The sequence below is a fragment of the Peromyscus californicus genome, unplaced genomic scaffold (genome assembly GCF_007827085.1).
Source record: "Peromyscus californicus insignis strain IS unplaced genomic scaffold, ASM782708v3 Scaffold_7__1_contigs__length_154581171, whole genome shotgun sequence".
Lineage (NCBI taxonomy): Eukaryota > Metazoa > Chordata > Mammalia > Rodentia > Cricetidae > Peromyscus > Peromyscus californicus.
The window spans coordinates 143,125,573-143,133,091 of NW_026294595.1; positions in this window are offsets into that span (position 1 = coordinate 143,125,573).

A 7,519-nucleotide genomic window follows, 5' to 3' on the forward strand; every position below is an offset into this window, starting at 1 on the left:
TCGGAGCTGAGGACCGAACCCAGGGCCTTGTGTTTGCTAGGCAAGCACTCTACCACTGAGCTAAATTCCCAACCCCTAAATTAGTCTTTTAATAAAAAATCTGGAGCCTGATACTGGGGTAAATGCTGAAAGATCAGAGAGAGAAAGGAACAAGCCACCACGTCTTACCTCTAGGACTTGTCAGCCTGAAAAGACTTCAGTTCCTATCTCCTCACACTTTATATACCTTTCTCCACCCTGCCATCACTTCCTGTCTCAACCTTCCTAATGCTGGGATTAAAGGCGTGTTGACTTCCAAATACTGGGTTTAAAAGTGTGTGCCACCACTGTCTGGCCTCTATGTTTAATCTAGTGGCTTCTTCTGTTCTCTGATCTTCAGGCAAATTTTATTAAGGTGCACAATATATCACCACACCCAACAAAATGTTAAGTAAATTCAACACTAATCATGTTACAAAGAGATAATATGCAAACATTATCTACAAATAAAAAATTAGGAAAAGGAGCAAAGGATATAAGCAGGCATTCCACAGAAGTACACTCATTGAAGGACCCTCTCCGTTTTGAGCCCCCATTTCTCTGTGTGAGTGTGGGTGTGCATGGGCCATGGAGCAGGTGTGGAGGTCAGACGACAACCTCAGGTATCAGTCCTCGCTTTTTACCAACTAGAACAGGGGCTTCTTCATTGCTGCCCTTTGCCACTGTGTATGTGGGCCATGAACTGGATTCTCCTGCTCCCACTTCCCCTCACCAAAGGAGCCCTGGGGTAACGGATGTGTGCTACAACTCCTGGCTTTACCTTCACGTGGGTCTAGGGAGTCCTCACACTTGTGTGCCAAGCTCTCTATCCACAGAGCCATCTTCTTAGTCCTCCTGTTTTTCTTTCTTTTTTTTTTTAAGGTTGGGTCTCACTGTGTAGTGTTAGCTGGCCTGGAACTCATGTTGTCCTGGCTGACCTTGAACTCAGAGATTTGCCTGCCTGCCTGAAATCACTGTGAACTAGGAACGTGGCTCAGTGGTCGGGCACTTGCCTACAATAGCTTTGATGTTTGACATTTTAGGCTGAGAAGATTAAACTGTTTGATGGCAGTGCTGATGAAAGTTTCGTCAGTCACATCCTGTTCCCTGACGATGGACACCATTCTTGTGGACAACTGGCAGTGTCTGCCAGAACGAGGACTGTGTGGAATTCCACCTCTAGGAACCCAGCTCACAGAATGTACAAGGAAATGACAAATGCCAGCTGAGCATGGTGGGTTCATACCTGATCCCGTACTTGAGAGGCTGAGGCAGGAGGATTCTGATTTTAAAGCCAGCTACATAGTCAATTCCAGGCCACACTTGGCTGCACAGTAAGACCTTAAATAAAACAGGTACAAAGGATAGCCTGGGCTACACAGTGCAACTATCTCAGAAAAATGAAAGATATTGGAAGAGTACTTGACTAGTCTGTTCAAGGCCCTGGATTCATCTTTAGAACTCAAAGAAGATAGTAAACAAACAAGTTATCCACTGTGCATTGTAGCAAAAGCAACAAAGAAACCAGAAACCAAGTTTTTTTTTTTTTTTTTGAGACAGGGCATCTCTGTGTAATAGCTGTAGCTGTCCTGGAACTCACTCTGTAGACCAGGCTGGCTACAAACTCAAAGATCCACCTGCCTCTGCCTCCCAATTGCTGGGTTAAAGGCGCATGTAGCTCAGGTTGGCCTCAGACTCACCACAGAGCAAAGGGTGGCCTTGACTTCCCCCATCTGCTTCCTCTCTACTGCTTGGATGACGGGCTTGCAGGACAGGCTTGCACCAGCACACCCAGTTCACTTGGTGCTGGGGATGGAACTGAGAGCGTCTACATGCTCAGCAAGCACTCTACCAGCTCAGCCCCATCCCAAGCCCCAAGTGTTCCTTGAGGGGAATGCTGCTGTCCTGGCTGGTCCCCAGGGCATGGTGCTATAAAGTGGAGATGATGGGTCAGGAGTTCCTTATGAGTTGATGCAAAATTATTTCCAAGATATGAAAAGGAAGTATAGGAAACAGCATGTGTGGGAATGAGATGCTCTCAGTGGTTCTGTTCCATGGAGTCCATTTTATTGCTTTCTCCTTTCCTTTTTGATATCTTGATGTGTTTTCCTACTCAAAAACCTATTTTATTTACCTAATCAAAAATTCCTACTCAAAAGTATTTGCCCTCTGATCAGTGGTGGCACAAGTCTTTAATCCCAGCACTCGGGAGGCAGAGCCAGGTGGATTTTTGTCAGTTCAAAGTCTGTCTGGTCTATAGAGGGAGTTCCAGGACAGCCAGGGCAACACAGAGAAAATGGATCTCAAAAACAAAACAAAAGGCCGGGCGGTGGTGGTGCACGCCTTTAATCCCAGCACTCGGGAGGCAGAGGCAGGTGGATCTCTGTGAGTTCGAGGCCAGCCTGGTCTACAGAGCGAGTTCCAGGAAAGGCACCAAAGCTACATAGAGAAACCCTGCCTCGAAAAACCAGAAAATAGAATCTGCCAACAACCCCCTCTCCCCCCCAGGATATTCCACATAAAAATGGGTATCGCCGGGCGGTGGTGGCGCACGCCTTTAATCCCAGCACTCGGGAGGCAGAGCCAGGCAGATCTCTGTGAGTTCGAGGCCAGCCTGGGCTACCAAGTGAGTCCCAGGAAAGGCGCAAAACTACACAGAGAAACCCTGTCTCGAAAAACCAAAAAAAAAAAAAAATGGGTATCTATGGGGCTGGAGAGATGGCTCTGCTGTTGAGTGCTTGTTGCTCTTTCATAGGACCAGAGTCCCTTCCTAGCACCCACATTGGGCAGCTTACAATTGCTGTTGACTCCAGCTCCAGGGTGAGGTGCTTCTGACTTCCTGATTTCTATGGGCACCTGCACACGTGGCACAAACATTCGTATTAGGAGTTAAAAAGTACCTACACCCCAGGCATGTGGCAGTTACTTCTTTTTTAAGTATGCATGTGTGGGTGCTGGGAACTGAACTCTGGCCCTTTGGAAGAGCAGCAAGCACTCTCTCTCATAGGCCGAGCCGTCTCTACAGCCCCAACTATGTGCACTTAGGACAACTGTCCAGATCCCTTCAGACTTCCTGCATCTGCCTAGGACCAGTGGGCGCTGGATTCGGCATCCTTAGTGTCAAGGAGCTTACTCCAAGGAGACTAGTGAAGAGACACTTGGGCAGTCTCTGGGGTGGGATCTGTACATGTGCTCTAGGCAATTCCAGCTGCTGGCAGTCTGGCTGGCACCTGTCTGTCCTGGTCCTTGTTACATGTCAACTAATCCCACAGGCTCCCTAGAGGGGCCCAGAGCAGCCATAAGGCTGCCCAGGACACCTACTTCCAGCTGGCAAGGGACGATGAAAGACTGAGCACAGCATTCCCATCATCTCTTATCTCTGAGGTTCACATGGTGCTGGCTCAAACTTGTTTCTGATTTGTGTCAATAGATCTACCTCAGCTCCAGAAGGGACCTAACAGGTGACTGCCAGGATGTTCCGTCCACTGTGCTGGTGGTAGTGGCTCTTGGCTCTAGGCTAACCCATTCTACCAGGCAATGGGTCAATCCAAGTACTGTGCTCAATACTGGAGGGGAGCCCCTTCTTAGGGTACTGCATGGGACGCACACACAAACTGGTGTCTGCCTAGAATGAAGGTGGGGCACTTAAGACCCTGAGCTGAGCCGGGATGTGGTGGCACACACCTTTAGTTCCAGACCTCGGGAAGCAGAGGCAAGTGGATTTCTGTAAATTTGAGGCCAGCCTGGTCTAGAGAGAGAATTCCAGGACAGCCAGGGCTACACAGAGAAACATTGTCTTGAAAAACAAAACAAAACCCAAAAGACCCTGAGCTGTTGCTGATGGCATCACTCAACAGTCCCCCTGACAGTCAACTACTGTCTCCTTGAGCTTGAGCTGAGGGTCGTGGTTATCTCAGAGATTTAGGGGTCAGAAAGATGGCTGTGGGTAAAGGCACTTGCTGAGTAAGCCTAGTGACCTGAGTTTGATCCCTGGAACTCAGGAAAAGAACTGACACCAGCCATCCTGATCTCAATGAGGTGATGTACATGAGGCAACCTGGGCCACCACTGCTAAGGAAGCCACCTTTCCTGGAAAAGGGCTGGAGCTAGAGCCCCAACTGGGCTGACAACTCATCTCTAGTGTCAGCCACCACACCAGAGTAATAGGAGCCTTTCAATCCTCCAGAATTGAGGAGGAGAAAAATCTCAAATGGGCCGGTAAGTCCTAGACTAAAGGTATGCTCCACTATACAGGGTGATTTTCCCTTTAGACAGAGCAGGCCTCAGCCCTTTAGTCCTCAGCACACAGGAAAAGCTGGTAACAGCCAGCATCGGCTGCAGAGACGGTGCAGCAGCAACAGTACTTGCCCAGCATGCAGAATTCCTGGGTTCATTTCCAGAATCACACCAATCTGTATGGTGGCTGATGCATGCTTGTCATTTAGCCCTTGGGAAGTGCATGCTGGAGGATCACAAGCTGAAGGTCATCCTTAGCTACAAAGCAAGGTAAAGGCCAGGATGAGTTAAGACCTTGTCTCCTTTCTCCAAAAAAGGCATGGGGGGGTGGGGACAACCACGAGCTTGTCTCCCATGACTGAACGCTGCTAGGTTCAATCCTTGCCCCCCACCAGAAAAATGGGTGTGGTTACAAACAGGAGGCAGGAAGGTCAATGTGAAAGTTTGGACTTGCACACCTTTCTATTCCCAACCAGGGAAGCCTTTCTCATGCAACACATCTTCAGGCAAGACCAAGGCTGCAGGATATGGCTGAGAACAGGAGGAGCCTTGGGGACTTGACTGAGGGCCTCTCTCTCCCTTGCAGGGATTTTTGACAGGGAGGGAGGGAGGAGCAGACTGGGACCACCTTTCAGAGGGAATGCTCCCCAAACTTCCAGTTTTTAGGACCCTCCTAGTGGAGACCAGCCAGGGTGGAACTTCTCCAGGAACTACTAGAGATGCCAGCCTGCAGCTGGACGTACAACCCAGAGCAGCAGGCACATCTTGGGGTTTGCCCTCCTCCAACTCCAAGCAGCAAATTTCTCTGCTTCCAGATGGCTAATCAAGGACGCTACTGTCACACTGGGCTTAGCAGCCAGGACATTGGAAAGGCCCTTTTTTTTTTTTTTTTTTTTTTTTTTTTTTTAAAATTTTATTTATCATGCATACAGTGAGTGTTCAGCCTGCAGGCCAGTAGAGGGCGCCAGATCTCATTATAGACGGTTGTGAGCCACCATGTGGTTGCTGGGAATTGAACTCAGGACCTCTGGAAGAACAGCCAGTGCTCTTAACCTCTGAGCCATCTCTCCAGCCCTGGAAAGGCCCTTTTATTTCCAGCCACTTTATTAGTTCCCAAAAGGTAACCAGTCTATTGGGGTGTACATTTTTTTTTTTTTTTTTTTGCTCCTAAGACCTAAGGGTATGCAAGATTGTAAACTGCAAATTGTCTAGGTGGTCTCACACCTGAAGGTCAGATGGTGCACTGGAGAGGGGAGGGTCATATGAAGATCGTATCTGAATGCAAGAAAACTTCGGTGATAGTCTTTTTTCATGCCTTCACTTGAACTCTTAAAGTGCAACCTGAGGCTTCCCAGGGGAGTATTTTGACTACCTTTATTTCTGGTCATTTTCAACAGAGCCCTGCAACCACACTATAGTAAACTTGAGCCTTGAATTCAAGTTCTAGCTGATGGAAAGTAGCCAGATGCTTCCTGGCCGAATCTTCAGGACAGAACTGGACGCCATTTGAAGCCCGCTTCCCTGCTGCTGTGGGGAGACGTTGTTTTACACTGAGGGCCAATTGCTAGCTGCCATGCTGGAATGTTCTCTCAGGCAGTCTTCACCCTTTATTTCTAGTCTTTGGGATTTTTCCAGATCTTTCACACCAATGCTGTACTGAACCAGGCTTCCAGTTGGTACCAGCTCTCAACAGCAGGGCTAGAAATAGTTGGTAGAACCAACCATCACTCAACATGATCCTCTGGTGAAATTCAGTCAACATTAAGAAGAGATTTTTCATCATCTCAGGCTAAGGGCAGAGAGCCCCTTGGAGATTTTCGGGCCCCATTTTGGCAGTGAGGTAGAAGCCGAGGAAGGACTTGTGTGTGAGAGGGATCACTTGATGGGCAGCTCTGCAGAATACTCCCTTCTTGGAATGCTTCAGCTGGTGAGTTCTCCTGTCTAAATACTTGGACTCTCACTATGCCAACAGCCAGCACTGAGATCAAATGAACACACGCTTAGGCAAACAAGGGATCTTGACCCTTGCTGCCTCCATTTTAGCAAAACAGTTGGATGAATCTTTTATGCCCCTATGACAATGATGAGAGATGTACAGAGGGGAGAGAAACAGGTGTCCACTGCAATCATGAACTAGAACTTACATCCACATAAAATTTCAAGTGCAAAAAGGCAAGGACCTCTGGGATTAAGATTTCTTAGAAAACCCTATAGAATTTTTAAGCTGAAGAGTTCCAGGCAGTTTCTAAAGTGCAAGGTGGCAGCCTGTGTGGTGAAGTTGAATGACTGTCGGATTCAGCCAAAAGCAAACAGCAGCACTGGTTCTTTCAAAATGGCTTTTATTGAGACACTTTCAGAGCTTCGGCACTATTTCCATTTGGGAACCCATTTCCATTGCTAAAGGGCTAAACCCCTTTTGGTGCTGGAGGTTTCACATCCACTTGGCAAGGCAGCACCAGGACTCTGCTTAGATGATCAGGCAGGACCACAAGCCCTACCTCACTTCCACACTATCTGCAAGTCTTGTTAGTGGTTCTTGCAGATCTTAGGCTAAATTCCCACAAGTGGGAGGTGGATTACATATCAGCTGGTGTTTCTGATTGGGTGTCTGTAGTATGTGGCTATGGAGATAATCCTCCCTGAACCATAGCTGCTGCACATGTTCATAATGTAGCCTGGCAAGACCGACTGAGGAGAGCTCCTGCAGAATTATGTATGTTTCTTTTACTGTTTTCAAGTCAGGAAACAGCTTTTCTTGGAAAGAGGTTCAGGAGTCCTGAAGGCAGCCACTTCTGATTTCTCTACGGCGATGGTGCTGAGAGGTGGCTGACCTACCCACCCAAGTATGGAGAGAAGTCCCACTCTGAACGCTATGCCACTTCTGTCTCCTTACTGCATCCTGCATCGAGCCTGTTCTCAGGAATCTCTGCAGTCAATCCACCAGCTCCTTCAGTGCCAAGTACCCCCAAAATGTATATGCTCTCTAGTCTTTCTCTTCAGAGCAAAATAGTCAAAGGACTCCAGAGGCAAAGCAGCTGCCTGTTTGGTACAACTGTTGCCATAAGGCGGGAATGAACGGTACACAGGGAAAAAAGACCACCAGGGGCCAACATATTTACATCTGTCACCATGACATTTACATATAGACCCAAGCTCTGCTCCTTATCAAAAGGGGAACTGAAAACCTCAGGGATGTTTACTTTTGCAGCAGAAAGAAAACATATACACGCATGAAAACAATTTGTAGCCGGTACCTGGAGAGAAA